Here is a 14,123-nt window from a genome sequence, read left to right on the forward strand (position 1 = left end):
GAAAAATGAACAATTGATTAAAAGGAGGTAGACCTAAACACAGCCAATAACCCAAGGGCTGCTCTGACCATGCCCCGTAGATTAGGCTGCTCTCTTTACCAAGAGGAACACTGTCTGATCGTAACTAAAGACAATTAGAATGCCTCCTAGAGGCACAGAAAATATCTCACTTTAAAGAAACAGATTTTGATAAATATGGAAAATTGGTATTGTGTTTCCTTTACCAAACAAATACCTTTAAAAACAGAGGAAACATTTTTTTTAAGAGTGTGAGCTTAAAATTTCCCAGAATGCACATATTGTAAATTAGTGGCCCGAACCCAAAACACAGGTGGCTTCACCTGTCTTTCCATTGTCCATCCACATCCTGAAAATTATAGGAAAAATCCTTGAGAAGAAAGATCACATTAAGCTACAAATTCAAATCAGTCAGGTTCCAAGATTTAAATGGTTTCCTCTTTGGCATCTATGTAAATAGCCCATAAAATCACTGTAAGCCCACAAAATAAGAGACCATTTTATTCAGCTCAGAAACAATCCATACAACATAGAACAAGACATCTCTCCAATAAACTTATGAAAATCTGCCTTTTGGTAAACCAAAATTAATATTCTTCCTGTTCTTCCGGATTATGTCTGTAAGGTCACTACAGTGAGAACTCCTTCTGAATGTTGAAGGCTACTCAACTAATCTTGTTTGCAAAGATTAGAAACCATTTAAGGAAGGTCAAAAACTAACACCAAGCAAAATGCAGCTAAATTCTCCCCTATTGTGCAAGGTTTACCCTAACTCATGTTCTATTTCCCATTTTCCCTATCTCTTCTTTATTCATCATTTCTCTCCGACTTCTGTATTTTATTTCTTTTTCTCTTCTTTTCCTTTATCTCTCTTATTCTCTTTACTCTGTGCACTTGCCATTATATGGGCTTTAACTTTGAGGTATTATCCAATTATCTTGGAATATTTGAACAATTTCATACAGACAAATCTCTGGTTCTTCAGCATCCTTTCATTTACTCTCAGAATTGAAGAAGGAAAAGACGATATGATTAAAGTAAAGAGAAATTGTATTCCTCAATCTAAGTAAGTTAGAGAGTTAACTAACAACACAGAGAGGAAGAGTTGAGGTGGTTTAGATTTTCAAAGCTTGTCGAGTTCCACCCATTAAATGATTTCATACCTGTAACATATAGACCAGTGCCTTGTATGCTGTGGGCACTCAACAATGCCGATTTCCTTATTTCTACTTCCATCCCAATTATTAGTTATGCTGGGCAGTCCTGCCCCCAGGTTGTACTAAACAGTTGGTAGTTGGTTTTGCCCATAGGCTAAAGCAATGAACTTCAGCTCTGAAGTGAAAGGGGTAGAGGAACCCGCTCTCCCAGCTACTATGCACTCCTCTGAACAGCCTGCCTGCTCCTTGCCCACAGACACAGAAACAGGTAAACGATAGGTAACTATGACAACCAGGAATTTAAAAAGAAGGAGGGGGAGGGGTGCTAGCTGGCTCAACTGGTTAAGCTTCTGACTCTTGATTTTGGCTCTGGTTGTGATCTCAGGGTTTTGAGATGGAGCCCTGCATTGGGCTCCGTGCTGGCCTTGGGGCCTGCTTCAGGTTATCTCTCTTCCTCTTCTCCGCCCCTCCTCAGCACCCTCCCCCCCAAAAAAAATGGAGGGGGAGAAAAGGAAAGGAAAAAAACAAAGAAAAGAAAAATTTTTAAGAAAAACCAACAGCAAAAGGGGAGCCACAATGTAACAAATACAAGTATTAACACTCAAGAAATAGCGTTAATATAGAGAGCAAAGAGGAAGACATTTAAGATCACCAGTTACCATCTTCAGGAAGATTAAGGAGAATATCACTTCCTCAAGGACTTGGCAGCTAGAGGCTTGCTCCTCAGAGTGTGGTCTACATCCCCACAGCCTGGAAACTTGTTAGAAAAGCAGAATGTCAGGCCTCACCCCAGAATGACTAAAACTGTACCTGTAGTTTTACAAGCCCCACAAGGGATGTGTATGTTCATTGCCATTGGTGAGGCACTGTGTTAACGGGCTTGGTTGGAGAGGGGGAGGAAGATGAATGGATGGAAAAGCAGAAAGAGATTTAACTAAGTGAAAAGTGACTAAAATATCATAATAAAAAAACTGTATTCTGCGTAATAACAGCAACAAAAAAACTCCATCTGAGGTGGTCTCCTTCCGCACTGCATCAGAGCTCTCGTTGGCAAAACCGGGTGTTAGGAGAAAATAGGAAAATATAATTTGCTTAGACCCTGTACCTAGTATATAAACTACCAGTAAAATAAAAGAGCAAAATAAAAACATATTTAGGGTCACAAAGTTTCAGAAAATTTATTACCGTCATATCCTCATTGGGGTGAGGTGGGATGGTGTGTGTAGGCATTTGAAAGAATGTATAAAGCCCAAAGAATAAATAATATATAAGATATGAGAAAGAGTGGAAAGTAAGTAGAAAACCTAGATTAGGTTTAAATAACTCTTGATGCATAATTTTAAAATATTTATAGCTAAATATAACTCAAGTCCCAGATAATCTCAGTGGCAGGAGGCAGAGGAAGGGAAAAACTACTTAGGTTCTTCTCTCATTTAAGGAAGATTAGAGATATTGCATAACTCTAGATAATAGTAGCAAAATATGTTTCAACGTGTATGTCACAAAAGACTGCATGCTGTCTGATTCCATGTATAAGTAATTCTAGAAGGGACAAAGCTAACCCATAGTGACAAAAAGCACACGCACGGTTACCTGGAGCTGTAAGGGGTGGTGGTGGGAAGTGGGAGATGCATTGGATAGGAAGTGGTACAAGGTATTTTTGGGGTGATGAAAATGTCCAATATCTCAGTTTTGGTGATAACTAAATGCTATTAAAATTTATTAAATATAAACTTGTCCTTTTTTTGTTTTATTTAAATTCAAGTTAGATAACATAGTATATTATTAATTTCAGAGTAGAATTTAATGATTCATGAGTTGCCTGTAACACCCAGTGCTCATTACATCACTTGCCTTCCTTAATACACATCACCCAGTTACCCCATCCTCGCACCCACCTCCCCTCCAGCAACCCTGTTTGTTCTCTATAGTTAAGAGTCTTGTATGGTTTGTCTCCCTCTCTGTTTTTATCCTATTTTATTTTTCCTTTCCTTCCCCTATGTTCATCAGGGTTTTTTCCTTAAATTCCACATATGAGGGAAATCATATGGTATTTGTCTTTCTCTGACTGACTTATCTCACTTAGCGTAATATAATCTAGTTCCACGTCATTGCAAATGGCAAGATTTCATTCTTTTTGAAGGATGAGAAATATACACCATCTTCTTTATCCATTCGTGTGTCGATGGACATCTGGGCTCTTTTCATAGTTTGGCTATTGTGGACGCTACTGCTAATCAAAATACACACTTAAAATGTGTCCATGGGGGCGCCTGGGTGGCACAGCGGTTAAGCGTCTGCCTTCGGCTCAGGGCGTGATCCCAGCGTTATGGGATCGAGCCCCACATCAGGCTCCTCTGCTATGAGCCTGCTTCTTCCTCTCCCACTCCCCCTGCTTGTGTTCCCTCTCTCACTGGCTGTCTCTAATAAATAAAAATAAAAATCTTAAAAAAAAAATGTGTCCATGACGTCATAGGTAAGTGATGCCTCTTAAAGTTGATTTTAAAAATACTGTGTCACATATACAAAGGTAACAGTTAGAAGAATAAAAATTAGATATTCCACTTCCAAAGCACTAGAAGAAAGAGGGTGGAAGGGAAGCTTGATTAACTCAACAAATAAAAGTGGAGAGATGAATGGCATAATGATAATAAAGTAGCTAACATTTATTCAGTACTCACTGTTTCTGAGACCTAATTTTGAATACTTTATATATCACAATTTCCTTAATCTGTACAAGTCCATGAATTAGGTGTGATAATAGTCATTCTCATTTTACTGTTGAAGAACTGAAGAACATCCGATTTACGTAACTTAACACTGTCAAACATCTAGTGTGACAGAGCTGGGGTGCCAAGCCAGCTCATAGGACATTCTAGTAAATAGGACTAGTGAATAGAAATAGAAAATGTAAAGTAAATATAAAATGTAAAGTAAAATGGAGAAACAATTGCAAAAGTGTCATTAATCAAAGTAAAAGAATGTGTAATATATTTTCCCATTAGAAATCAGATTAAATAAATAAATGAAGCTTAGCTGCATGTCATTTACAAAAGACATACCTAAAACAAAAAGATTAAGAAAGGGTTGAAAACGATATTTAATCCAATTGAAAGATACACTAAGTAAAATGCTGAAACTGTAAGCAGGGGTGTTAATGATAATATGAAAAAAGTCAAGATGAAAATATTTTAAAATATCAGTGAGGAGTACTTCCAACTGACAAAAGACACAATCGATCAGGAAAATGAAGCTGTTATTAAGCTCTGATGTACCTAATAACACAGATTCAAAGCATATAAAGTATGAACTATGACAGAGCCAAAACTTAGTGGAGGTTTTCAATACATCTCTTTTAGTAACTGACGTTGTAAGTAGACCAAAGCCAAGTAAATACCTGAACAATTCAACTGAAAAATATAAATTATCAACATTTTATTAGACACAAATAAATTGCAGTGCATTCTATAAAGCAATATATATTTAGATCAGCTTTTCTGACCTCAATGAAAATTAGAAATTAAAAGCAAAATGTAGCTATCCTCTTCAAAAAGAAACAAAGGGAAGTCTATATATTTGGAAATTTTTAAGTATTATTTTAAATAATGCTTTTGATCAAATCTACTTAGAAATGAATGACAATGAAAATTCTACGTATCAAAACTTGTGAGATGTAGCCAGTGTAACAAGGTAAAAATTTATATTTAATATTTTTAATAGCATTTAGTTATCACCAAAACTGAGATATTGGACATTTTCATCACCCCAAAAATACCTTGTACCACTTCCTATCCAATGCATCTCCCACTTCCCACCACCGCCCCTTACAGCTCCAGGTAACCGTGCGTGTGCTTTCTGTCACTATGGGTTAGCTTTGTCCCTTCTAGAATTACGTATGCATGGATTCAGACAGCATGCAGTCTTTTGTGACATACACGTTGAAACATATTTTGCTACTATTATCTAGAGTTATGCAATATCTTAATATTTTTAAAATCTCCTCCATATTGGTAATATCACTCATCTTCCTTAAATTAAGAGGATACTATTTATAAGCTTTTTTCCAGTAAATTTGGCAATCTAGACAAAATGGAAAATATAATATCCTGGGAAACTATAAGTTACCAAACAGATTACAAAAGAATCTTGAAAATTTTGAACAGCAAGTGATCAAAAGAGAAAACTAAGAAAAAAAATCAGAGATCTTTCCATCTTCCCATTAAAACAATGTCAGCTGATTTCATAGATGATCTCTCCTAAAATTTAAGGAAATATTCTTATTTTTTTTTTAATGGATGCGTTCCCATTTGCTTCCATAAAACTAACAAACCCTAGTATTAAACCATGGAAAATAAACCCCAAAGCAGTCAATTGGACTTATGAACACAGATGAAATAAATCCAAATTAAAACATCTTAATTGTAGCTTTTGTAAGAAGTCAGAATATTTCCGAGAGAGAGAGAAGAGAGAAAGAATATGTTAAGGCTTGGAGAGACCTTAGTGGCAATTTAGTCCAATCACCTCACTTTAAAGAAGAATTTTATGTCCTAAAAAGAGAACTTCTTTACTCAAGTGTCACAGCAAGTAAGTGACACTAACTTGCCCCCCATAATTCACTACCTGAGAGGTTCTTAAAAGTCTTATGTTTCTTCCTTTCCCTCACCTCACACTTAAGTCCCAAATAGCTTCTGTATGTAGATTAGGTGTAGGAAATGGCTTGACCGTATGGAGACAGAGATGTTTTATTAACAGTTTAAAGACATTTATAAATAACCGAAATAAACTTGGGATTTGGGGAAACAACACTAATACTAGAGTCAAGGTCAAGTAGAATGAACCTGACTTCTCTTTGTTAGAGTCAAAATACTGGAATCCTCAAACAATGGCTCTGACTTACTGTGAGCATTAAAATGTTCCTCTGGGTATCTGGAGAAGTCTCTCAAATTTTCTTGGCGTATATTACCTGTCTTGATTTCTTTTCCAATTCTGGTAGCCAATGGAGAAGCAACACATTTTTTTATGTCAAGAGAACTTCAGAGGATGTGATATACTTAAAAACGCTAAGATTCATGGTATTAAAGCTGTAAATAAACTTCCAGTATCAGAAAAGCAGAGGGAAGTTGAAAATAAAGAAGATAAATGTTCTATAATTCAGAGAATAATGCTTCCTCACCATAAAGATTTAAAGTGTGTGGTTCAACTGTTTTCATTCATTTATTCATTTAACAAATATTTAAAGTATGTACTATATGCTAGGCTCTATGATAAAAGTCATACAATGTAACAATTAGAGTTGGTTACATCCTTTAAAAATCTGCTTTTTCCTGGGTAAAACACAGGACGCAGTATACCAATGTTTCCCATATAGCAGCAGGCTCTCCTGCAGCAGAATGTGCTCTGACTACAGCAATGGCTGAAATGGGCTTAATCAGATATCGTTCCTTGTCTAAAGAGCCTACTATTTGGTAGGAAGAGAGACACAAATAATAACAACAACATAAAGCAGCTGGACCTGCCACACATCCCAAGCTTATAATTCTCTGTCTAGAATTTGTCAACAGAAACTTGACATAGGCACTTGGAAAATATCTGTTTAATATAGTGACGATAGAATAATATAGTTAGGAGGTAGAAAATAAGACCTGAGAGAGATCTTTCAGATGAAACCCCAAACCCTCACTTCCCAGATGGCAAAACACAGATCTAGAAAGGGAAGATGACTTGTCGCAGGCACAAGAGTAAGTCCAAGGCAAAGCTGATATCAAAATTTAAGTCTCCTGCCCCCTGTTCCAGCTGTTTCTGAGGGTTCTTGGACAGACCATGCAACTGGCCCATGAACTAGTCAGCCAGCTGCAGTGACCGTGAGGCACCTGCCCTGGCCTTCCCTCTCCTTCTCTGGGTTCTGCTAGGTCTCCTGGATTGCCCACGAACCCCCCAGGAGAAGCCTCACCGCTGCTGCTCCAGCCCCTGTTAGAACCCAACGTCCAAGCCAAAGTTGTCAAAGTTTCCAGGTCTCTGGCTCCACGGCTGTGCTGGCTTCCAGGCGGTGTCAGTGAGAAGAGCCTCCTCCCCAGCTCAGTGCCACCCTTGGTCACCTGGGCCCCAGCGGTTCTGCCTGTGCCAAGAATCTCACAAAATATTTTTTAAACAGACCCGCCAGCTTCCGCCTGCCCTCTCCCTCTACAGCCCACGCTAATTATAGGCATTCAAACCCAGTCAGTGGAAAAATATAAGAAATAGGCCTGCCATCTTCCCCCTTTTCCTTGTCCTTCTTTTCCCCAGACTCGGTTCCCACCCAGATTTCATCTCTCTTCCCCCAGCTATGCATTTGGCTGGACACAAATGCAGGTAGATAGCTGCTGTGCGTGTGCGTGTGTATGTGCACGTGTAAATGCAGCGGGGATGTTGCAAGCAAATATTCTGTGATGCTTGGAATTAATTTGCTGGACTTTTTAAGTGTCAGTCACATAGTTGATGGCTACTACAGCTGCATTTCTAACCCCTGGAATTTATCTCTTCCAGCTCAAAGAAATTCAAGGTAAATTGTAAAGCTTGAAACAGAACCAGTCCGACCAAATCGCAGTGAGTGGCAGGACACCTGAAAGTACTTGTCTCTGTAGCTCAAGTACATGATGGACTTGGGGTCAATTGTAGAGATTCCATTAACATGGATGTGTACAGACAAGGCCAGAAGACTGCCTGTAGCCTTGAGAAGTTAGTCAACAGAATTCACCAACTGTTGCCTGGCCTTCTAACAAGAAGCCTCACATGCTTCTAGGTTTTTGCCTTCCTGGACACAGTATATTAAAAAAAAAAAAAAAAAAAAACTCAAGAATGTTGACATCAAGCCAAGCGTCATGCTCCACACGTTCATCTTTTCTTGGTTAATCTTCCCCAAAGCCACATAAGGCCCAGAGATGTCAATTAATGATCCGTCCAAAATCATGTGGCCAAAGATGGCAGAGGCAAGCAAGGACCCAGGTCCTTGGGGCACAAACAAATAAGCAAACCATAACAGTACAGCATTGATGATGATAATATGGCTGCCTACCACATACCAAACACCACACTACTGCTTTACGAAAGTCGTAAAAACAAAATCTTTTCGGTAGATATCGTCATATATATTACATATTATTATTGTACAAAATTAAATAAATAAAACCATAGACTCAGAGACATTGAAAATTTGTTTAAAGTGACACAGCTTGGGGCGCCTGGGTGGCACAGCGGTTAAGCGTCTGCCTTCGGCTCAGGGCGTGATCCCAGCGTTCTGGGATCGAGCCCCACATCAGGCTCCTCTGCTATGAGCCTGCTTCTTCCTCTCCCACTCCCCCTGCTTGTGTTCCCTCTCTCGCTGGCTGTCTCTATCTCTGTCAAATAAATAAATAAAATCTTAAAAAAATAAAAAATAAAAATAAATAAAGTGACACAGCTGGTTTGTGGTGAGACCATGATATTTAAATCCAAGTATGCCTTAATTCAGAGCCATGAGTTACTAAGTCCATAATGCAGCAAGATACATCCATCACCTCCAGACCATTGTTCTCCATACAGCCCTGAAGAACAGAAGAGCTCCCAGATTTTGTGAGACAAAGGACTTTAGACCACAATCTAGCTAGAGATAAGAGCTTTCATTGCTAATCTTATTTTTTCTTTCCTCCCCTCATTCAGTAAGAGGTATATGGAAAATTAAGAATGTATCTGTAAGACAGTCTAATTACAGAAACACAGGAGAAACATAGTGAGACCAATAGCGCTCTTCAAAGCAGATTAATGGGCAAACGACCGTGATCATCTTTGTTGAGAAGGGGTGTTGGCTTTGCTTGATGCACCCTACATTAAATTTGAAGCACTATATGTTTGTATCAGTTCAGGTTTAAGGTTGACAGTGCAATCTCTCAGTTCCACAACTAAAACAAAGTCCAAGAAAATATCTAGTAAATAAGAGATATTTTGCATTTCAATGCAGATCGATAACTAACCCATACTGAGTGCTTGAAAAGTGTGAGGTGTGAATATTTTCTAGCAGCAGATAGGCTCAATTAGATTCAGAGCCTGGAATTTATCAATTTCTCTATAGTCACATTTTAATTGAGGTCTAATTAACATACAATAAAATGCACAGATCTGAAGTGTTCAGTTCCATGAGTTTTGAAAATTTTATACACCTGTATAATCACTCCCCCTAACAAAATACTGAATATCTTCATCACCGAGGAAAGTTTCTTATATCCTTTTCCAGTCTTTAATAATAATATTATCATCCCTGATTTTAGCTTTTATTAAGAAGTCTGCTAGAAACACTGTTGTTTAAGTCTTTTGTGGACTTATTTTTCCTATATCTTGAATAAATACCTAGGAGTAGACCTGCTCAGTCATAGTGTACATCCATGTTTGATTTTATAAGAAATTGAAGAACACGTCTCCATAGCCATGTATCATTTTACTCTCCCATTAGCAAGGTATGAGAGTTCCAGTTGCTCCACATCATCCCTGACATTTAGTATTGGTCTTCTCGATTTCTGCCATTTGTAGTTTATCTTATTGTGGTTTTACTTTGCAATAAGCACTTTCTCATGTGTTTATTGGCTATTTATATACAGTCTATTGTGAAGTGTTTGTCCATTTGTCTTCATAGAATATTTTAACTTCTTTTGTAATCTGATTCAATGCCACAATATTTAGATATTAATTTGATAGTTCAGGTATTTATCTATTATTTCCAGAATAAACAGTGATAGATTTACCTAAATGGCCCATTAGCATTTTCTTGGAAATTATTGGGCAGGTGTTGCTTAGTTACATTACCTTGTCACCCTCCCCCCCCCCCCCCCTATGTTTTCGTAAAGGGGAAGGTGAGACCATTAAGCCCAGAGATTAACAGCAAAGTTCCATATAGAACCAATCAACCACTCACTAACCAGCCATTCATGCTGATGAGCCCATTCTGATTTGTCATTGCTTTCCCAAGGAGTACTTCTTATAGAGAACAGTGACAGATAACGCACATATAGTAAAAATTTAAGTGGTAGTCAATGAGCAACCTAAGCTTGCTGAGACCAATGGGACAGACAAAAAGTGCACTCCAAGACCTTTATAGCTGAAAGGGAATTTAGAGCTCTCCTCAGCCAAACCACCTAGTGTTGTAGAAGAGAAGACTGAGGCCCAGAGACTTAACTAATTTCTCGGGCCAACAGCAGAACCCAGGTAATTCTACAAGAGCCTAAGCTCCCTTCTATGTAACCTGATGCCTTTAGAGAGAAAAGGTGCTCTCATTTCATTTACAGTCTAAATTAGAAGAAAAAAATCTAAACTCAATAGAAGTTTGGAAAAATACTAGATGGGAAAATAAAAGCCAACAGAAAGGCTGCTTGGAGTCACTAAAAAATTATGGAATCTAAAGCCAAGAAATCTGGATTTGAGTCCAGTGCTTTCACTCATTAACCATGTGGCTGTAGACTAGTCATTTCAACTTAGCATTTTAATATCCTCAAATGAAAGCTGGGACTGAAGATAATAAATATGTAGTTATATTCAGAAACAGAACAGAAGTCTATATTGTGAAGGGGGTTGAAACAGAAGACCTGCTGGCCCCTAGAGCTAGAAGTCAAAGAATAATGGGATAATATTGCTCCTGCAAATGGGTGAAAAAAACTAGGCTCACTGCTTGACGCTGGGGATTTGCTATGTGTGGGGGTATCCTCAAGCATAAAGGACACAGAGAAAAAAGAAAAGGTTGCCAATTTTATCCCTGAAACTATGATTTATAGGAGGCTGTGGACCCAAGGAACTAGGACTATAAAAGTACCACCTGATGTGGAACTGAGCTAGACAACTCATTGACTCAAAGATTGAATTTCAGTATCTCTAAAATCACCATAGAACTGAAGCCCCAACATGCCATTTTAAAATTAGGTTCAGGACTTGGTTTATAGGGGAGGTAGCTTCAAATGTTTGTAAGACTACAAACTACTGACCAGAGAGGGAGAGAGACAAAAGTAATCCCTTTGACTCAAAATGGGGACATCCGTCCACATTTTAAAACTGATGAAAACATCTAGAGATAAGAAAGACAGCAAATGAAATCAACAACTAGACCATGAATTCACTCCATGTGAAATTAATTTTAAGAGAAAGTACGACAAAAACTTTCAAATAAGAATGTTAGCATAGTCAGAGATAAATGAAAGAATAACATAATTAAAATGATCCAAAGATATGAAAAAGCATGAATAATACAAGAATAGGCGGCTACGACAATAGGAGCAATAAATGAACAGAGTTGAAAAGAGAACAGCACAGAGACTTTTAAAAAATAGAAATATGGAAGAACAGTTAAGAACCATGGAGAATAAATTGAGATGTTCCAACATAGATCTAATAGGAGTTACAGAAGAAAGTGACGGGAAAAAAAATCAAAATATCACAGAGGTTTCCTGACTTCAAAATTGGCAGAACTTCAAGAACTAAAAGAAAGGCCAAGTACCACAAAAAATAACAATTATACTGATGGCAGATTTCACATTAGCATGAAGAGATTCCAAAAAATAATAGGATACTATATTAAAAGTACTGATGAAAAATAACTGGTAATTCACAATTTTATTTCAAAAGTAAGAGTAAACTATATAAAGTAATATGGAGTATAATCAGTATGTACTGATAAGTATAAAAAAGGGAGTGTGAAGTAATGTTAGCATATACACTATTTTTTAAAAATCTACAGCAACATACATATATTACTTTCGTTTACATTTTGATGAGAAAGAAGGAGAAATAACATATATCTGTGCTTACTTTTCCTAAAAGAGACATGGGAAGGATAAAACAGAAAATAATGAAATCAACAAAGATGGAAAGAAAACAGAATAACCACATAGAAACAGAACATAAGTATGTATGAATAATATACACTAAAGAGTGAGGGAAGAGCTAGCTATTCAAGTAACTTTTGATACGGGACTTTGTTCTAAAGAGAAAAGAAAAGAACAAAAGAACTGCAAGAAAATCTTAAATTGTTTTTAATTGTTTTTTTTTTTCATAGCATTGTGAGTATAGCAATATTGATGTAATTTCTGTGTTTTGCAGGATTGAACAAAAGAGTAAATAACATTGACATTGTTGGGAAACAGAGCTCTTACTGGGGGGAAGGAAATACAAATATGGAATGGGAAAGACAAGGAAGGACTTTGTGGGGGGTGGAATGGAATTGGAAGAACCAGTTTAAATTCATGATTTCATATTTCCTAGGCCTATCCACTGAAAGACCTTAAAGCTCCCAAAGCAGGGGCATCTGAGTGGCTCAGTTGGTTAAGCATCTGCCTTCAGCTTAGGTCATGATCCTAGGGTCCTGGGATCAAGACCCACGTAGGACTCTGTGCTCAGCAAGGAGTCTGCTTTTCCCTCTGCCCCTCCACCTGCTTGTGCTCTCTCTCTCTCTCAAATAAATAAATAAAATCTTAAAAAAAAAAAAAAAAAAAAGCTCCCATAGCAATGAACACACTTACTATCCAGATCCTGGTTTCTAAAGAAATTAGTTACTAAAGAGACCAGTTCTCCTTGGAAAAATGGCTAACTCAAGAACCAGGCAGAGAAGGTACGAAATAAATGTGGAACACCTTGTGTCAGAAAGTAAAAAAGTGTCTAAAAATACAGAGTTACATGCCAATACACAGAAGTCTGCTTGAAAGAGCTCTCAATTTAAAATCTAGGAAAATATGAATGTCAAAATTAATAAGAAGGGGCGCCTGGGTGGCTCAGTCAGTTAGGTGTCCAACTCTTGATTTTGGCTCAGGTCATGATCTCATGGGTCATGAGATTGAGCCCCGTGTCGGGCTTCATGCTGGGTGTGAGTCTGGTTGAGATTCTTACTCTCTCTTTCCCTCTGCTCCTTCCCCACACCTCTTTAAAAAAAAGGGGGGGGAAAACTGGAGAAACCAAACATTCTCAACAAGTGATCAAAATGAACATTACCAATGAAGGGCCAACAGGCATCACGTGCTTCTGGGTGTGATGCCCCAGGAAAGACACAGTATCATTTGTAAAGTAAATGAGTCAGAAAGGAATATCTGCATTTTATCAGGAGGCTACATCTGAAAAATCCACACTGAGGGACAATCTTTACAACAGCAGGCTGGTATTTTTCAAAATTCTTAATGACATGAAAAACAAGAAGCAGAGCAGATCACTCCTGATTAGAGGAAAATTAAGACACGACCCCCTAAAGGCAATGCGTGGGCCCACACTGGATCCTGAGCTGGGGGAAAACACCAGTGACACAGGACATCATAGGACAATTGATAACCCTGGGATATGATCTGTAGGTAAAAGTTTTGTATCAGTGTTAAATTTCCTCAAGACATTGATGAAAGAAGGGAAATCCTTGATGATAGGCCCATTTATTATGCCTCTTCCTCCATATATTGGAGAATCCAAGTTCGGTGAGAATATTAAATATTCATTTTTCCCTCTCCATCCCCATCTAGGTCATGAAGCCCAGTATGGCCAACATTTCACATTCCCTTATCACTGCCCCTCAATGAATTGAGGCTTCGCTTCATTCTTCATGCGTCTGCCAGCGGGGAGAGAGATGATGCCAGGCTCTTCGCAGTCTGCAGCCTGCCTGAACCCAGCTCCATGGAGATTCCTTCATAGAGATCCAGGTCCTGATTGTATTTGTGGGAACCGAAGCTCTATTGAATTGAGCACACAACCTAATTAGCAGATTTTGAACCTTAGAAACCTTCGTTATGTTATAATCCCACATCATCTTTTGAAACAAAAAAAAAAAAAAAGGAGCTCTGTTCATTAATTTATTGCACTAAGTGCATCATCTCTGCCTTTGAATACTCTGAGGCTAATAATATGCCCAAAGGTGTGATGCAGAGGGTGACTCATAATAGCTTTTCTTCTAGGGACATTACTCTGTATGCACACAGACGTCAC

This window comes from Ursus maritimus, unplaced genomic scaffold, assembly GCF_017311325.1.
Source record: "Ursus maritimus isolate PB19 unplaced genomic scaffold, ASM1731132v1 scaffold_4, whole genome shotgun sequence".
NCBI lineage: Eukaryota > Metazoa > Chordata > Mammalia > Carnivora > Ursidae > Ursus > Ursus maritimus.